Source organism: Pteropus medius, unplaced genomic scaffold (genome assembly GCF_902729225.1).
Source record: "Pteropus medius unplaced genomic scaffold, Ma_sr-lr_union100, whole genome shotgun sequence".
Classification (NCBI taxonomy): Eukaryota; Metazoa; Chordata; class Mammalia; order Chiroptera; family Pteropodidae; genus Pteropus; species Pteropus medius.
The window spans coordinates 3,881,327-3,898,869 of NW_024350319.1; the positions used below are offsets into that span (position 1 = coordinate 3,881,327).

A 17,543-nucleotide genomic window follows, 5' to 3' on the forward strand; every position below is an offset into this window, starting at 1 on the left:
AGATTGCTGTTTACTTTTCCTCTCGAACTGTTTTTATATTAAATTTAGGATAGTTGCATCCATGTCCATGAGCAATACTAGTCTTTAATTTTTTTTTGTTGTTGTTGTTCTGTCCTTTTAAAGTTTTGGTATAAAAATTGACCTGGGTTCATAACATGGAATGCAACTGGTTTCTACTTTGACTCTATAATCTGGAATATTTTGTGAGATATTAGGTTTATTTGTTTGTTTGAAAGCAAAGTCATTTGGGCCTGTAATTTTATTAGCAAAGAGATTTTGAAATACTGACTAAACTATTTATTGGCTGTCATTAATCCTGTCAGGCTGTTTCTTGTCAAATAAGGTTTTGTTGCATTTTAAAAAGAATGTATCGATTTCATCCATGTTTTCAATTGTGTAGCTAAAGTTGTTCAGAGTATCTACTCATCTTTTAAATAACTGCTAAGTGTATAGTTGTCTCATTTATAATATTGCTTATTTTGCTTTCTCTTTTGTGCTTTATCAATAGTAGCATAGAATTGTCAGCTCTTAAGAAATTGACAGTTCTTAAAAGATCTAACATATATTTTTTGAGCCTCAATATTTTGTTCTTTTTAAAATATTTTTTCTTTCTTTCATCTTAGATTTTTTTCAACTTTTATTTTTGTAACAGAATGGATGTTTTGCTATTTAACTCTTAACATTCTTCTTTTCTAAGTTTTAAACTTCTACATATTTCATTCGTAGAAAAGTTTTGGCTGTACTCTTACAAGTTTTAAATTATGGCATTTTTCACTATTTTGAAGTCCTCAATATTTTTTATTTTTTCATTATGACTCTTTAAATCATAAATTTAGAAGCGTATTTAATAATTTCCAAACTTATGTTTTTTTTCTCTAGTTAACATTTTACTATTGATTTGAAGTTAATTGTATTGTGATCCTAGAATGGCATATATAATAGTAATCCTTTGAAATATATTTAGGCTTGACTTTTTGTATAGCATAGGATCGATTTTCATCAGTGTTTTATTGTGTTTGAAAAAAATGTATATTCCTCCAATATTGGCTTCAGTGTTCTGTATATTCCCATTAGATTCAATTTATTAATTATTTAAATGAACTCGATTTTTTCTGCTTAATCTATCAGTTACTGAAAATGCCATACAATATATGTTAATATCCTACTATGATGGTAGATTTGTCAATTTTTTTTATTATTCTTATTGCAAGTTCTCAAATTTGTACCTTATATATATATTCAACATTGCATATATTTCAGAATTATGTCTTCATGATGAATTAAACCTTTTATTATTATGCAGTGCTCTTCTATCTCTTGCAATGTTTTTTTCCCTTAAATATGCTTTTGTGTAGTTACACTGGTGTAATCTAATTTACTCTTTGTGTGATAAAATTCTTCCATTCCTTTGCTTTCACCTTTTAATATTTTAATGTTTCCAATATATGTAGTATTTAGTTGGACTTTTAAATTTCAGTATGACTAACTTCCTGTTATAACTAAGAAACTGTATTTTTTATCTAAGTACACTTTATAGACAGTAAAAGACAGATATTAAATATAATACACCTAATACAATTACAGATTTACTTAGGTTTAAATTCATCATCTTCCTTTGTTCTTTCTATTGTTCCTCCTATTTTTTCTCTATCTTTTCTTGCCTTTTTTTTTATTCATTTGGTATTTTTTGTCTATTATTTTTTTCACTTTTAATAGTTTGAATTTACATTTGTTAATGATTTTTATGATTATCTGAGAAAGTACAACATGCATCCAAATCTTAGAAATCTTAAAAACATTTTACCTGCAATTTATATTCAAAATATTTATTATCAGCTCACGATGAGCTTCAGTCATTCCAAATGTATACTGAACAGTCAGAACTGATACCAGCCAAAACATCTGATTATCAGCTGTAACTACCTGCTTATAAAATATACATATACCTTAGGATACATTATCTCCATACATCCTCTCCCAACTTATTATTGCCATATACTTTAATGTTATTTAAAAATATCATCTTATTTATTTTTGTATGTCAAAGTCTGTTTAGAATTATTAAGATATCTAATTTTTTTTTGCTGTTCATTCTTGAAATTCAGACCTGTTTTGAGATCACATTTCTTCTGTCTGAAATAGGTTCATAATTTCTTTTAGTGAAAGTTTGTTGGTGGAAAGCTTAAAACTTTTCATTTTCCTATAATGTCTTTATATTCCTCCTATTCAGAAAAGTTACTTTGCTATAATAACCTGGGATGAGAGTTGCTTTCTTTCTTTATAATGTAAATATTTCCCATTGTCTTGCTTCCATTGTTACTGAAGCAAAACCAACCAACAGTCTGATGCTCCTTTGAATGTGATCTGTCTTTTCTCTCTAAGTTCAAGACCTTTTTCCTTAACATTTGATAGCTTCAACATTCTTCCTGCTTGGGATTTTTGGGGCCCTCGAATTTGTGATGTTACATTTGCCTTGTTCTGGAAAATTCCCAACCATTATTTATTCAAATACTGTCTTTGTCCTATTCCCTCTCATTCTTTCTCTAAGGAATTCCACTAGATTATGTTAGCTTTTGCCACTTTATCCATGTCTCTTGACACCTATTTATCTCTCCATGTTGCATGCTGAATAATTTCTTAAATGTTGTCATTCAGTTTACTGATTAGCTGTTCTCAAGTTAACTTAATCTATATGTCCATTCAATTTTTACTTTCTATTATATTTTAATTCTGAAAGTTCTTTTTAGTTACTTTTCAAATAATTTGACTCTTTACTCATAATATTAAACCCCTATTTTATTTCTTAAAACATATGAGACAGGAATGATCAGTATATGAGTTTTGCTAAATTTAGTATTTAAATTCTGTGTGGATCCAGTTCTGTTTGTTTGTTTGTTTGTTTGTTTTCAGTTTGTTTCTACCTCATTACACATTTTGTCCTTTACTGTTTATTAACTCTTGATGATGAGGCATATTTTTTCTGTGGAAACACTTTAGAGCCTTAATAAAAGAGGGTTGCTCCAGATAGAATTAGTGTTTGTTTCTGCCAGTTATCTGAGGGCCTTACTAGACTAAGACTGTTCCCAACAAATTCTTGGCTTGAGGCTTTTCTGACCACCAATGCAGTATCAATTTGCAAATCATATGAGATTTGGCTTTTGATTATTTTTGAAGATAGTTTTTATTTACTGACAAAGTTTTAAAATTTTTTTTGTGTGTGGTTCATCAGAGTAGAGATGGTAGAGTGTTGCCCTTTGGTGACTACTTTTCTAAGTAGGGTGATCTTCTATTTGACTCTCCTTCTTGAGTGGGCCCTAGAATTTTCATTCCTATGCCTTAAGCTACATAAGGATGAAAAATCAGGCATAATTTTCCTTGGTTTTGTAAATACTCTCAAAAAACTATTTTAATCATCTTACCTCCCTAGATTCCTGTCTTCATCTTGTTTTTGATCTAATATTTCTTGTTTTTGTCAGCTTACGGATAAATTTAAGATGCATTAAAATGATTTTCTGTCTTTATAAATTGATTTAAATAAGATAGTCTATCCAGTTCCCTAGTATACCATATTCCTGAAAATAGAAATTTAATACCTTTTCTTTTCAACCATCTTATAAGCATTTATTAGCTACCTGTTTTGTGCCAATCATTGTGGAAAGAGTTTGGGATACAGTATTAAATAAGTTGTAGGTCCTAACTTCAAGTTAATCATGGCCTGAAGAGGGGGTAAGGATTCACATAAGCACAACTTATATGAAAAACAATGAAAGAATTTTACCCAGAACATTATGATGTCAGAGAGCAGATACACCAATCCTGTTTTCAGTTAAAGCAAATGATATGAGAGAATGAGTTTTGAAGAGTTAATGTCTGAGGAATATAACTTGGTAAATATTTTATTCCTTATGTCTACAACAGAAACTTAAATATTTGGTAAATTAACACATGTTTGAATAGGATGTAATTAAAATCTGTTTACTTTTATTGCCTTTGCCTGAAAGCATTATGATTGTTGATGAATCACACTTGTCTCTGTTTTTCTAATTTTCAGTCTATCCTTCCTCATATTAAAAAAACATGTGTCTGCCTTTATCAGGTCTTTTATACGTATACAAGAATAGAAGAATGGGAAGTGGCTCTAGAGTTCAGAGGGCCTAAGGCCTATGACAGATGAGTTATTTGTCTAGTTCATTATTTTTCTTAATATTTCCATTTATCCTTGACTTTCTTTAAAGTACAAGGAAAGAGTTCACTCTGACTCTTGAATATGCATTTAAATAGTTATGTGATAACAGAAAGAACTTTGGATACAGAGCTCTTCATTTAAATCTTAGCTCTAGAACTTGTTAGCTATATGAACTCTCTAAGCCTCATTTTCCTTATTTATAAAATAATTAATAAAACTTCTATGCAGTATTTCAACATTTAGAAGTAATATATATGTAACATATACTAAATATATAAAATATAAATAATATATGCAAATAAATTAGGTATAATAATGTATATAATATAAATAATACATTACATATACGATTTATATATAAACTTCCAAGCAGTATTAATATATGCAGCATTGTTATATTTTTTATCATTATTATTCTTGTAATATAACTGAACATTTTATAGCTGAGTTTTGCCCTACTTTCCTCTCATTATCTCCTATTACATAATCGGAGATTATTAATCAAAAATTAATAAATTAAAAATTTTAATAAGTCAGTATGCTTTAGGAGGTTGTCTATTAGACTTTCCTTAAATATAGTTACTATAAGTTTTTGGTGAGTACAATTTGGAGTTACAAAGGTTGATGGAAATCCTACTCTTCTTTTTTATCTCTCTAGCCCTAATCTGGACAAATAGAAACAAGTTCACCTCATTAAGTACATAGGGTGATGAAAGAAATGCATAGGAGTGGAATCTGGGCACATGAAGTATGATTATGTTTAAATCTACATTATAAATTCCCAAATAAATGGTTTTTGGAAAATATATTTTTTATATTCCCATTTTATTTTTATTAAGTGGACTTCTGATATATTCAATAATAAAATATAATTTAGATTAGGTTATATTCTCTGTCCTCCCCATAGTGAACGTTTTTATCCTACATTATATATCCTACTTTTTATAATTCATAGACATTTCTTCCCAAAGGTAAAGTAAGACAATAAATGACCATGGAAAGGACACAATATCCTTTCCTTCCTTTTTAGTACATTAAAGAAACACAAAATTCTGATTGATCAGAACCTCCTGATATATTTTCGTTAGTATAAGAAATTCAACGGATCAAGAAATATATACTAGAGTTGATGTATATTAATAATAACAACCATCTTTTTATTTTTCTAGTTTTATTTTATTTATTTTTTAAATTAATCTATTTTTTATGGTGACATTGGTTAACAAAATTCAATAAGTTTCAAGTGTACATTTTAACAGTAAGGCATATACGCTGCGTGTTTACACTGCGTGTTTATCCACCATAGTTAGATTTCTTTCTGTTACCATATATTTGACCCCCTTTACTTTGTCTACCTCCCCGTTCCTCCCTAACCCTCTGGCAAACTAGTCTATTGTCCATGTTCATGAGTCTCTGTTTGTTTGTCCTGTTCATTTATTGCTTTTAGGTTTATATTCCACATATAAGGATATCATGTGATTTTCACCTTTTTCTATCTGGCTTATTTTGCTTAGCATGGTTATCTCGTGGTCCATCCAAGTTGTTGCAAATGGCAGTATTTCATATCTTCTTATGGCTGAGTAATAGTCCATTGTATATATGTACCACAGCTTCTTTAGCCAGTCACCTATCACAGGACACTTCAGTTGCTTCCATGTCCTGGCCACTGTGAATGTTGCTATGAACATCGATGTGCAAATATCTTTTCAGATATGAGTTTTCAAGTCTTTGGGGTAAATATCCAGTAGAGGGATTGCTGGATCATATGGTAGATCAATTCTTAGTTTTTTGAGGACCCTCCATACTGTTTTCCATAATGGCTGTACCAATTTGCAGTCCCAGTAGCAGTGTATGAGGGTTCCTTGTTCTCTGCATCCTCTCCAACATTTGTTATTACTTGTCCTGTTGATTATAGCTATTCTGACAGGTGTGAGATGATATCTCATTGTGGTTTTGATTTGCATTTCTCTAATAGCTAGTGATTTTGAGCATCTTTTCATATATTTGTTGGCCATTTCTATGTTCTCTAGGGAGAAGTGTCCAGGTCTTCTGCCCATTTTTTGATTGGGTCATTTGTCTTTTTTTGTTACTATTGAGCTGTATGTGTTCTTTGTATATTTTGGATATTTGGCCCTTATCAGAGGCACTGCTTGCAAATATATTTTCCCATTCGGATGATTCTCTCTTTACCTTGTTGACGATTTTCTTTTGCTGAGCAGAAAGAAGCTTTTTAGTTTGATGTAATCTCATTTATTTATTTTTGCTTTTATTTCCCTTGCCTTTGCGGTCAAATTCATAAAATTCTCTTTAAGTCTCATGTCCTTGAGTTTCGTTCCTATGTTTTCTTCTATGTATTTTATTGATTCCAGTCTTATATTCAGGTCCTTAATCCATTTTAAGTTAATTTTGGTGTGTGGTGATAGACAACAGTCTAGTTTCATTCTTTTGCAGTGGCTTTCCAGTTTTCCTAGCACCATTTATTGAAAAGGCTTTTCTTTCTCCACTGTATGTTTTTGGCTTTTTGTTGAAAATCATTTGCCCATATAAACGTGGATTTACTTCTGGACTCTCGATTCTGTTCCGCTGGTCCATGTGTATGTTTTTCTGCCAATACTGTGCTGTTTTGATTACTGTTGCTTTGTAGTATAATTTGAAGTCGGGCAGTGTGATGCCTCCATCCTCGAATGACTTTCTTTTTAAATGAATACCTAGACTACTTTTTTCTGCACTACCAAAATTATGACTATGGGAAGACTAGAGAACTGTAGAAATGTAACTCTGACTTCGTACAATATTTAGGTACCTTTTTGGTCTCCTATTCTAACAATTAATTTTCCTCTTTCTTTTAAGTACCTTCTTCAGTTTGGAACATACTTTCAAGTTTTGAAATTTATAGAAGCACGTTGAAATGTTGTCAGGTCAGTGTGGCAGTGTCGAGGTTTACGTTCTCATTTTATGGGAGCACAGTCATCCAAGTACTTTTGGCAGGCTTCACAAAAAGTTTAATAATCTTTCTTCATGTTTTCCAACACTGTCTTTCCATTTTTCTCTCAGGATTAGCAAGGTCAAAATTCAAGTATTTAATGGGAAAAAAAAAGAAAGAAAACTAAGAGAAATTTTTTATTCTCCAGAAACTTGATCGAAAAAGTTACTGTGTTTAAGACAACAAATATTTACTGAGTGACTTTTATGTTAAACATTCTGTTACATCTGCAGGAGATATAAAAATAAGAAAGACGTTTTTTTTTTTTTTTAACTTCAGGTAGCTTCCAAACTATTGAGTAATTGGACAAATAAGTAATGATCTATTAAATAAGGTACACAACAAACTCTAAGAGTATTTGAATGAGGAAAAGTTTGTATCTCCTTATAGGTAGAAGAATAAAAAATGAGATCATAAATTTGATGGCTTTAGAGTTAAGCTTTAAGGGCAAATATAATTTTGACAGCTGAGGATATAAGAGGTTTCAGAAATGGCAGTTTAGGGTAGCAGCGTATGATGACAAAGGACAAGGAATTCTGAGAATATTTAAATAATAGCAAGTATAAGTTTAATACATAAGGGATATTGAGAAGCTTAAAATGTGGACCTCATCTGGTAAGCAAGAAATTTAGGCTATATTAAATGTTTATGGGTCAACCTGCAGAAATTTTTAGCAGGAAAGTGACATCATACAAGCTATTCTTCAGGTATACATTTTTAGCATTGTGTTCAAAAGACCTAGAGAATGTAATGGCATGATGTACTCTGAGAATTGCAAAGACTTTGATACAAAAGTACTAAAAGAGACATTTTAGGGAAATTCTAGAGAAGTGGTAAGAACCTTAGGTTTTAGGAAGCATTAAATTAATAGTGAAAGGGAATCAAGGAACATCTTTAACTAGAGTTAAAACAGTAATACATATTAGAGGTTTGAGAGTGTATGCACTGTATCCATCTCTCATCTTGTCCTTCTGACCATGGAGTATTCTCTTTTGTCTCCTTTCCTCAATCTTACTTTTCTTTTTTCTTCTTTTTTTCTTTTTTCTTTTCTTTTCCTTTCTCCTCTCCTCTCCTCTTCTCTCCTCTCTCTCTCCCTCTCTTTCTTTCTTTCTTTTTCTTTTTTTAAGTCCCAGGAAGATCTACTGTCAGGACATCTGTCCTTCCCCATTTTTCTATTCTCAACATATTAAGACCTCACATTTGCGGACAACAAGCCACAATAAGGAAATAGCCTCAGCTGATTCTAACCTTCACAAATGAGATTTCATGGCACAGAGGAGAAGTTGGAACTATTTCATCGGGTGAGACTGTCAAGGAAGACAATGGAAACAGAGGAGAGAAGAAAGTCAAGAACAAGGCCTTGAGGAATGCTTATTTTTAGATGATTAGACCTTGAGAAAGAGAAAGAAGGACAGATCAGAAAAGCAGGAGTAGAACCAAGGACAGGAATGCAATGGAATAGAAAAGAGAGTTGTCAAAGGAGTTGTAGTGAACAGGATCGATGGCATAAGACGGTGATAAGGAGACCCCTTAGGTGAAACAGGTGAATTAAGAGTAGATTTAGAGTGTTGTGAAGTGGGGCTGGGAAACAAATTCTAGATTGCCATTCTAGACAAGTCAGAGAATGGATTTAGACCAAAGATAGAAAGAATCAAAGATGGTTGGCTAGAGAAAATATGGAAATAAGACATATCATTAAGAAAACGATGGAAGCAGATAGCCTGGGAAGAGAGAACAGAGACCAGAAAGAAATAAGAGAGGGACAACGAAGACAGAGAGAGATTTTAGGTATGTTACTTGACAACCTAAAACCTCAGTTTTCTTTTTTTTCCCCCCTCAAATATGGATGACAACAGTACTTACAGAATTGGAGCGAGGACTAAATAAGTTAAAACTTAAAATAGTACTTGCCCATAGTCATTATTACCATATGGGACAGTGTGATATTCTCTGGAGAGTTTCTGGTGAGAATATCATGGAAAAGTGAAGGCGTAGAGGTAGAGCTAGGGAATGAGGATCTTTTGAAATGGTTAATGTAAGTGAGTAAGCAAGTCAGATGGAACCAGAGCATCACTGAGATAGACTTTGAGAATATGGAAGAAGTGGAAAGGAATTGAAGACTAAATGAGAAAAAAAAAGTCTTAAACCTATATATTATATAGGTGAAAGAAATATAAAAATGAGGAACAGATCATCTACAAGAGTAAAGTTTGGGTTCTTACAAGTCTGGTAGGCATAACCCTGCTATCCTCTGTATTACTGGTGGTTTAGGGCTTGTCCATGCGAAGTTTCTCAGATTTCTTGTATCCTGGCTATTTTTTTTTTGAAGCAGCTTGAATAAATTAACAGAGAGAACCAGGTAACATCTGATCTATTGTGTAAGTATAACATTAGAATTCCCCTTCCCCTAAAGTACAGAAGAAAAGATCATAGAACCTCAGGGTTAGAGGGTGCTTGAAAAGTTATCCAACAGAATCAACTAGCAGAGAGTCAAATTCTATGTCATTGGAGCAGGTGATTGTTTTGTTGTTGTTTTTAGTCTTTGTTTTAAACTACCAGCTGCTCTAATCATTAGAAGGAAAGGGCTAAAACTTCCCGTTTTAAGTCAAATTATCTTTCTGTAACATGCACTCATGGTCACAGAGCTACCAGTTGGCACTCAATAGAATATGTGTAATGTTTTTTTTTTCCTTACCAATGTGTTCAATATTTGAACATAGCCGTTTTGTTCTTTCTGTAACTTTCCAAATAGAGGGAGGTAGTGTGGTGAAACAGGTTTAGCTTACTCTATCACTCCTTCCCTGATATGTTTTGGAGTTACTGTGTTGCTTTGACTACTTTGGACTTCACTTTGCTTCAGTGTTCTAGAAAAGTTGTTCCCAAGAAGGAGAGGATAAAGGCATTGAACAGGTTAGATTTGATCAGTGTGAAGGAGAGAACTGGAATCTAAATTTGTATTATTTTGTATAAACTTGCCTACTGACCAAGCAGAAACAGGACAAACAGAAAGTTCATAAGAGAGTTTCACTTATCTTCCCTGTGAAGTGGGAGTGACAGTACCTACCTATTAAGGTTTCTGTGAGGATTAAATGAGCCTGTCACCAGAGACATCTTAAAGATACTCATTAAAGAGTACCTGTAATGGTTGTTATCATTATTATCAAATGGTGTCACCAATAATGGTGATAAAACCTATTTATGTGTGTGTTAATGGGGTAAATTTTAATTCTTTTCTAAGTTTTCAATATGGAGAACGTGTACATAGAAATTCTTAATACCTTTTATGAAGCCACATAATTGGCACTGTATTTTTTTCATTTAAAGTGGAGATTATTTAAAAAGTAATTATCATATATCATCAGGCTTCTTGTTGATCTTCATGTCCAGAATTTAAATCCATGAGATAGATCATATCACAGTTTACACTGGTATGCAGAAAGAAATGGTAGTTCTGTGTTCATGACAGTCTATTTAAAATGGTCAGGAAAGAGTTTCTTATAACAAGGTTCTATTGTATTGATTTGCCTTTCAAGTATTTATTTATTTATTATATGTGCCATTTATGAAAAATGAAAAGTGCAACAACAATTCATAGCTGTTTCTAGCTTCCAGCAAGCTGAATAGATGTAAGAGTATATTTATGGGATATTTATTTCCTAATATATGCAATCGAGTTGATTCCAAATGATTCGACTTAGAAGCAGAATATAAATCTCTACAGGCACAAGTAGAGTTAAGGTTTGTACTAAATCTTTGCCTAAAATACGGCAAACCAAGTTATGAAAAGTTCCTTTTTATGTATCAAATTAAATTTAACCTTACTAGGAAGCCAGTGATGAAGCAGGACCCCTGGATGACATTGTATTTATCACAGCATCAATCACTAACTTAATATTTGATTTATGGAGGAAATATCTTATTTCTGCCACTATAATGTACATTCTTTAAAGACTGTCTTTGGCCATTTGTGCCTTGCATATAATTGAAGATTTGCAGGGAGGAAACTACTTACCCTTTTCCTATATGCCAGGCACTGTCCTGGGCATTTTGACAGTAGTTATCATTTATGTAGTACTTATCATGGGCTGGGTATGGTGTCCCAAAAGCTTTAGATACATTATGAATTTAATCCTTACAATAATCATGTGATTAGATATTATCTTCTCCATTTTCCAGGTGAGGAAACTCAGATTCTGAGAGATTAAATAACTTGCCCAGTTAGCCAGTTCTTAAATGGTCAATCCAGGCTGAGAACTCAAGTTTGATTAATTGAAAAGGCCATCTTCTTTTCATTATTCCCCAAATAATATTTAATATCTTTTGATCTAGGAATGAATGCATAAATGAGAATTTTTGGACTATATCCTTTTCTTAGACTAAGACCATTGCTAAAACAAAAATTCTCACCTTTGAGAGAGAAAAATAAAGAATATAATACTTATTCATTTATTTAATAAATACTTATTGCCAGTTTACTTTATGCCAAGCATTTCACTAGGAGTTGAAGCTATAGAGGTAAAAGATTGTCCCTGTTGACCACTGACTCTGAGTCTTTAGGGGATTCAGACAATAAAAAAGATATCTTTGAATATGCAGCTAACAGAAAAACTTTCACAGCTTGGGGATACAGAGAGGTTATTAAAGACTTTCCAGAGTGGCTGACAGCCAAGCTGAGTCTTACAGACTAGGAGCACTGAACCAAGAGAAGAGAGAAGTTGGGATGAAAGAAAAGCAAATATAAAAACCTTTTTTTAACCTCTTATTTCAGTCAAAAGCTGTTTTTAAACTCATTTACTTGCAACTCATGGCAGCAGTTTGATGTGAGAAAACTCTTGGCAGAGGAGAGAGAGGAGAGAGGAGAAAAAAGAGGGGAGAGGAGAGAAGGGGAAGGAGGTTGGGGGAGGAGGATGGGAGAGAGGGCGCGAGAGAGACACAGAGACAGAGACAGAGAGACATGAGAGCCTCCTGAGATTTCACTGCAGTTTGCACCTTGGTGTTGTCTTTTTATCTGGTTTGGGAAATTATACCCTTTCTCAGGAATTGATTGTCATTTTTGATTTTCTGTAAAGGAGATTGACAGTTGAAAGACTGCTGAACTTTTCTGAGATTCTGCACTGTAACTTGCTTCCCTTTTTCTGCAGTCCTTTTCTTTCCTAGACTGATATCATCAGCCACTGCAAAGGAGGATGCTGATTTTCTTGATAGCCAGACTGGGCTTTGAACACAAAGGCTCCTCCGGACCAGGGAGGGTGGGAATAAAGGAGTGGCTACTTAAACAACAAACCGGGTAGTTGGAGAATGAAATACAGGATTGCTCCAAGTGCCACAAGAGTGAATTACAAGAGGGGAGCTCCAACCTTTATGCAGACTACAAAAGTGGTGATTGTCAATTATTTCAATCACAGTGCAGTCATCAAGGAGACCCTTTCCCTTGGAATGTTGTACTTTCCCCACTGCTACGCATTCACAGTCAATAGTACAGAGTTTAACATACAATGTGAGCTCAAGAAATATATGCCCTAATAAATGTTACACCTAAGGGAAGAATGATAAGGCTTTCTCTGGTTCATTTCCCTCTTAATCCAGCACTATGGCAGATTTTCTTGTTTTTACGTTTTCAATGCTTGGGCTTTTTTTAGCATTCTCATGACAGACTAAGTATTGTTTTCTTTTAGTTCTATTCTTGTTGACTTGCATATTGTCTAATGCAAACCTTATTCTCTTAGGAAACTGTAGTCCGTCTTATTGCCGCCCCCTCAGCAGTTCTTTTTCTCTCTATATATACACCTTTGATGTTGAGCAGTTTTCCTATCTTGTCACAGTTCCATGTAGAGGCAAATCAACTGCAGCATCTGTGTGGATGACTTTCTCTACTGTGAAGACTTGAATTGCTTGGAATTCTGTCTTTGAAACTTAATGATTTCCTTGTTTAAGATTTTACAATTGGCAAGATTTTTCTTCTTCACTATGATTTTATTTATTCCTATTTCCTTCCCTTGAATTGATCCTAGTGGGTGTTTACTGATGGTTTGCTACAACTGTAAAATAGAAAGAGAAAGCTGATTAAATCATTCTAGCCTTTAGGCAGCCCTTCTGTCACCCAAATATTTTCTTCCTAGAAAAATGTTTGGTTAAAAAGGAGAAAAAAATCCAGTGAAGAAATATCTTAGATCTGGGGTGCTATTAATTTTGAAGGCACCTGATAACAGGTAAATGTGAAATTTTCTATATTTTTCATACCCCAGTCACAACTCATATCAGATTGTGTATCAGTGATTAGTGTAAATTTCTCTTTCTTATTAAATAGTGTGTACTTTAAGAACAGAGGTTTTTTCTTATTCATTTTTATGTTCCTAGTACCTAGCATAATGCCTGGCTAATAGCAGGCCCTACATAAAGATTCTTGAATATATATTTTATTGTTATCTCTTAGGAGTACCAGAGTTTTAATTTTCTCAGTGAATATTATATCAAATCCATACAGTTCAAATTCACATCATTCTTGTTGATTTGCACTGTTGTGTCAGAATTTAAGCAACTGTTCTACACATCCAAATGCCCTTTTAAATTGTGAATACATTTTGCACAAACACATATTAGAACATTAAATTATGCAACCAACTTGAGAGAATACTTTTGAAAATATGAACATATGTGATTTAAAAACAGAAAGGTGAAAATTAGCATCTCCAAATAAAAGTTCTAAGGAAACATAAAGGATTTAAGAGATAGGCTGTGTCTGTATTATACCATATAAAATGTTAAGAAGAGAGTTAATGTTACATCCAGATGTATAATTGTTAAGTCAAATGTTTAGATGTTATACTGTCCTCACCCAAATTTCTATTATATATCAAAAGCCAAGCCTGCTAAGCCAGTGTAGATAGATTGACTAGCTGTTCTGATTGTAATTAACCGTAAAGGAAACAAAATGCCCAAATGTATTTATTTCCATCGATTCATCCGGGGCAGAATAAGAAATAAAAAATGTACAGAGTGCTGCATATCAAGCATAAATACAAAGGTACCACCCTTGAAACAGAGAAGTAAAAAACCTGAATAAGAATCCCCAAATATCATTTTCATGAAGACAACAAAAATGCTGCAGTCTGAGGGGGAGGCATTCAAATTGGAATGAGCTAGCTGAGTTGCTGTGCCATGGAAACTCCTCAGCTTCTGCGTGGAAGAAATCTTCAAAAGCCCTAAAAAGGAAGAAAAAGCATCTTCTGTATGAATATGATGAAAAAAATAGAGAGGGAGAGAAATTTAGAAGCTCGTTTGTAGATAGGCATGAATGTTTCCAAGATACTCCAGCTTGGGAAAGGAGAAGCATTGGAAAAAGTAAATCCTGGGTGAAGTGCTTTTGGGGTAGACTAAAATACAGCTTCTTAATACATATTGCTTGAAGTAGTTCTCTCTAGGTATGTTTCATGGTTTTATATCTTATAAGAAAAGTTAGTTGCTATCTAGCTCCTTCATATTTCATTAGAGTTTTGTTTACATGACAGGGAAAAAAAGTCAATGAAAATTTAAAGATAAACCTGAATAATTATACCTTGCTGAAAATAAAGATACGCTGAAAATGTAACTGGATGGGTTGTTTAAGTTCATGACGGCAGGAATAGTTTGTAGAAGAGAATGGAGTTAGAGGGGAAAGCATGGGCTATGGAATCAGTCAAACCTTTAGTCATTCATTCACTAAATATTTATTGAGCGCCTACTATAAGTCAAGTATTGTGCTGGCTTCTAAGTGAATAGTAGAGAAAAAGAGAAGGTCCCTGTCCCCTTGACTATTAAGTAAACAGTCACACAGTGAATCTATGATTGCGTTTTTTCAACAGATACAAAAGAAAAAAGAGAAAGAGATTAAAGTGTTTAAGGAGCTAAAAGAAGTGTTTTAGTTCTAATTTTGAGTTACTTGTGTTTTGACTGTGGGAAAGTACTTTATCTCTTTGAAGGTCAGTTTTCTTATCTGTAAAATGGATTTAAAAATATCTGCTAAGTTATGTGTGAATAAAATTTAATGAAATGGGTAAAGTGTCTAATAAATCCACTTTGGATCATTTGCACAACTAAGAATTAACTAGAAAACACTTTTGTTGTAGTTAAATGGCCAATGATTTAATCATTTAATCAATGTTTTCTCTTCCCTAAGTAAATGCCAAAGAACCTGACCCTAGACCTAGAGCAATATAGATTACTGAAAATTGACTTTCAAGGTCAAATCCATTACATTCCCTGTGCTCTTGTTACCGTTTGGGGCATTCTGAACTCCAGCTCCCGGTAATGTGTGATTCTCGGTTATTTTCACTGACGCGGAGATAATTCCAGCACAGCAAGATTTATGAGAGGTAAGATTTATTAAAAGTATATTTTAGAAGGAGACAGGCCATTCTAAGGAAGCCTGCAGCCCTGTGGAATTTGGGAGGTGAAAAGATCAAAGGTAGAGTATGCTCCAAGGGAGGAGCGGCTTCTCAGTGAATAGGGCCATAACCTCACAGAAGTGGGAAGATCTGTATTATATTAGGGCCGCAATGGGTTGTTACAAAGGCATTCCTAGGCAATTGGCACGTGAGGTCAGTTTGATTGTAATTTGGCTGCTATATAACACTTTGCCTGGTACGCATGTGCTTACCTAGAATCCAGTTTAATTAGGTTCATGAACTTCTGGGCATAGGCATGGTATTATAATGATGGTATAATGAAGTTGAGATTATGGGCGGGTTAGGGTAGTACTTTCTGCTCAAGTGTCTGGGGCTGGGTTAAACCTGTTATAGGTTTATGGCCCTCTAGTCCTTTGTCTCTCCAGATGTGGAAGTTATTTTTTTTTTAACTATAAATGGGGTGTTCTTTGGGCAGTCTCTGGGCTCTCATCTGGGCCTTCACTCCTTTGTTCCCCTGTCGCTTATGTCTGACTAACTACCTAATATTCTCAAGGAGGATCCTTTTCTTTCTTGGCCAGTTAGCAATAGATAGAACTTCTATATCAAAATGTGTCCAAAATCTTCTTCCTAATTACTCTATTACCAGCAAACAATCCATACCTTATTTTTTAAAGGAGTAGAAAGGAACTTAGCTCTTTATTTTTTACACTAATGTTCTGATCAATTTATTGTTGGCCTATGGATTTTATATTTTAAACACCCTTCAGGGGACTGTGCGTAGGAGGTTCATTCTTGGTGCTGGGCATTCAGGAAGGCCTGAAGTCCAAGGTTGTCTGACATAAAGAAAAGTGTTAACATTTCAGGCTAACAGCACAATGGGGTGAATATAACTGGATAGTACTTAGAAGATGCAGAGTCCTTTAATGTCCTAGGGTTAACACACTAATGAACTGATAATCCAGCATGCTAGGAGCTAAAAGTGAATGAGTCGCAAACCCTGGCCCACACCTCGGAAACTGATTGATTTAAAATGTAATCTATATTGTCCTTATTTTTTTATGTTTTGCTTCTTTTTAAAGGAATGAATTTCGGTTCATCAGATGATCTGGAAAATATATTTCTGGTTATTTCAAATTTTTTTTTTTTTTAATGTTACAGCACCTGGTATTCCTAGGTGGTCTCCCATCCAAGTACTAACCAGGCCCGACCCTGCTTAGCTTCTGAGATCAGATGAGATCGGGCGTTTCAAATTTTAAGAAATGAATTTGGGAGAATCTTAGCATTTAAAGTGAAAATTGTTGATATGTAGATAGATTTTCTCCATCTATTCTTCAGCCACATATTTTAATAGCATATGCCATAGATTCATAGTGAATTTTTCCTAATCTGGAAGTCATTTCTAGTTCAGGCAATATAATACATAACTCAATTTAGGGAAGCAATGACTGCCAAATCTTATTACACATCATCCAGGAAGAGCTTTTAACAATACTGCTTCCTAGGCCTTATCTCTGATACACAGAGTGAGAAATTCTAGGGGTGGAACCTCAAAATCTGTAATTAAAAAAAAATCTCTCCAGGTGATTTTGGTGCATGAGGTTCATGAATATGCCTTTGAGAACTAACTGAGAGCAAGTAGCTGTGTGTGTTTTGTGCTAATGTGAATCCCTTTTTGCCCACAGGCACATCTCTGACAGTCATTACAGGTGTAATCAGTGATTCTGCTGATTGCAGTTGTTCCTCTCTTTCTCTAGTTATGTCCCAGATGTGTTGTAATTCAAAATGAAGCTCCATTTCAAGTATTGGGAGGGAAGGTAACATTGCTCACAGAAGGGAATCCTTGCTCACTTATAAATATTCTCTTTCTTTCTTGGTAGTTACTCTATTGAGAAAACACTGAAAATAAGGTGTGTTTATGTGTGTTTGTGTGCATATATGAGCATGTATTTTTTTCCTGGAATAATAACAGCCTTGATGAGAAGCCCTTTCA

The 17,543-nt window shown here is 33.7% G+C and overlaps 1 protein-coding gene across 1 annotated transcript in view; it reads left to right on the forward strand.

Annotated features, from left to right (window-relative positions):
- LRRC7 (leucine rich repeat containing 7) overlaps positions 1 to 17,543 on the forward strand; it is a 1,130,220-nt gene that overhangs the window by 116,290 nt on the left and 996,387 nt on the right. The window lies entirely within an intron of this gene.